General features: G+C 45.9%; 1 long non-coding RNA gene across 1 annotated transcript; it reads left to right on the top strand.

The window, feature by feature from the left end:
- The first annotated feature begins 386 nt into the window (after positions 1-386).
- LOC123040984 (uncharacterized) lies at positions 387-2,000 on the top strand. Its single transcript, XR_006418339.1, has 2 exons — positions 387-677; positions 916-2,000. It is a non-coding gene; the product is annotated as an uncharacterized lncRNA (long non-coding RNA).
- The last annotated feature ends 447 nt before the right edge of the window (positions 2,001-2,447 follow it).

The following is a 2,447-nucleotide window of genomic DNA, read 5'->3' as shown; positions in this document are numbered from 1 at the left end:
GCAGATTGGAAGTGCTTGATTTACAGAAGTAGGCGGTGGCGCTTAGGTTCCGTTGGGAGTGGTTGCGGCGTATAGATCCCTCTAAGCCTGGGCAAGGTCTGTCAATGGTATCTGACCCGATGAATTGGAATCGATGGGTTACTGACATTGCCCGAGGTCTGTCTACGGCCGGGCTGGTGCAATATGTGCACCTCTGGGAAGCGGTTGTCATGGTTCGGTTTAAGCATTGGCGGATGTACAGGGTGGCCAGGGTGGGCCGCGGCCCACCCTGGGATTTGTAATCTGGTTATATACCTATATCTCTAATTGGGCCAGAGGGAAAAAAACAGCCCAGTAGCTTATCCAGGACGAACGCATCACGGCCTGTCCAAGCACGAGCAGAACCCTCGTCTCGCCCCCCTCGTATATCAACTCCTCTATGGCTCTGCCCGACCTAGACACCCAGACGGCCAGCCGCCTCGCCGTCCCGGCATCGCCGTTCCTCGCGGCTTCGCCGGTCGCCAGCCGGAGCCCGGAGTTCAGCCGCCCAGGAGGCTCCCGCCTTTTTCCTGCTTCCCGCCCGGCCGCCCTCCCGGCTCCCGGTCTAGCCGCGCCCCTGCTGTCCCGGCGTCCCGCCGGCCCGGCCGCCCCCTGCAAATCCCCACCACGGTGGCAGGCAAACCCCTGACCGATTTGAGGTACCCAAATACCTCAATTTCAGACTTGGGGTTTGCTTTTTTACATGAACCGATGAACACATACATAATGACTTTAAGGACTTTGCTTAATTCAGTCTTGAATTTTGCCTCAATTATTTCATTATAGCTGTCTTGAATGAAGCCAACTATCATTTCTTCCTCCATTACTTTCAGTTTACACATAATGCCTCAATTTACTTGTTTATTGTGTATTGATAGAAAGGAATTTTTATTACAGAATTATTGAAGAATGAATAGGACCAGCGACATTGTTTCTCTTTTCCAGAGAGAAGCTATTAATACAGGGAAGAAGAAGAAGGCAGGGAATGTGCCGCATGTTGCCGAAGAGCAAACCGGAGAACTGGTGCGTATGCCGGTTGTGATTGAAGAGCAAACTCATGAACCAACAGTTTCTATGACGAATGTGACCATAGAGCAAAAGCATGGGCCATAAACAGTCTTTTTGAAGTTCTCAAGGTATGTACTATGGTCCATGTAGTATTTACTATGTAGGCTTCTTTATGAAAAGCTCAGATTTATTGAGAATTTTAGTGTGTTCGTAAAACCATATCGATATATTTCTTTTTGATATTGATAATTAGTTAGAACGTTCACATGTTAAATTGGGACGGACCACCCTGGTCTCAAATGCTAGCTCCGCCACTGGGTTTAAGCATAACTCCGACAATGAGGCAATCTGGAATTGGAGCAAGGCCTTAATATACACGTCATCATCTACCTATCTAATGTTGTGAGAAGGAGCTCTTAGATTCATGGAAAAGTTGGGCGCCTCTTAATTGCAAGTTTTTTTCTATGGTTAGCCCATGTAATATCGCATATGGATGTCAGATCGGGGATTTGAGGAGGGGGTTGGTGGATGAATGTTACCTATATATGATCAAGATGAAGACACTGCTGACTATATTTGATGTAGTACATCTTCTCTAGGCAGGTATGGCACCGATGTCTTCATGAGTTGCAGGTGCTGCTTCAGGTGGCCATCTCTATTTGGGGTGGACAACCGTGATTCTTGTTGGACTAAGTCCAGGACCCTATTGCCAAAAGCCAAACGTAGGGTTTTTTATTCTCTTGTTATGCTTGCTTGCCGGAGTTTGTGGAAACAACATAATGTTAGCCAACTTAGAGATGTGAAAGAGACTAGTACGCCGATCATTGCTGAATTTCATCTTTGGGGCATGGCTAGAGGTACCGAAGTAGCAGCGTCGTGTGAGTAGTTTTCTTTGTACTTGGAGCAGAGTGTGTGTATTTTATTTTCCTTTGACAACAAATTTCTTGTAAACCAGCTTAGGGGGTGTTTGTTTCTACGGACTTTTTGGTGTAGGGACTAGAAAAAGTCCCTCTTAAAGACTTTTTAACCAAACAAGAGGGACTACTAGGGACTAAAAGTTGCTTTTTGGGACTAAATGAAGAAGACTCTCAAGGAAAGTCTTTTTTGGGACTTTTTGGGACTTTTCCAACAATGCACCTCCCTGCACCCATTGCCCCGCCGCCCCATAGTGTTGTTTGATTGTTATTTTTCTGTATACTAGGGGTAACATGGTCATTTAATAACCTCTAGGGAGGGACTAGGGACTTTTTAGTCCCTGGAAACAAACAGGGAGGGACCTTTTAGGGACTAGGGACTTTTTAGTTGGGACTAGAAAAAATCTTAGGACTTATGAACCAAACATGGCCTTACTTCTTCCTCTACAAAGATATGATATGCAATTTACAGACTCTACATTTTTTTAATCTGCATATCAAGAGTTC

The sequence above is a fragment of the Triticum aestivum genome, chromosome 2B (genome assembly GCF_018294505.1).
Source record: "Triticum aestivum cultivar Chinese Spring chromosome 2B, IWGSC CS RefSeq v2.1, whole genome shotgun sequence".
NCBI lineage: Eukaryota > Viridiplantae > Streptophyta > Magnoliopsida > Poales > Poaceae > Triticum > Triticum aestivum.
The sequence above is the reverse complement of the archived record's forward strand: the minus strand, read 5'-3'. Positions and strand labels throughout refer to the sequence as shown.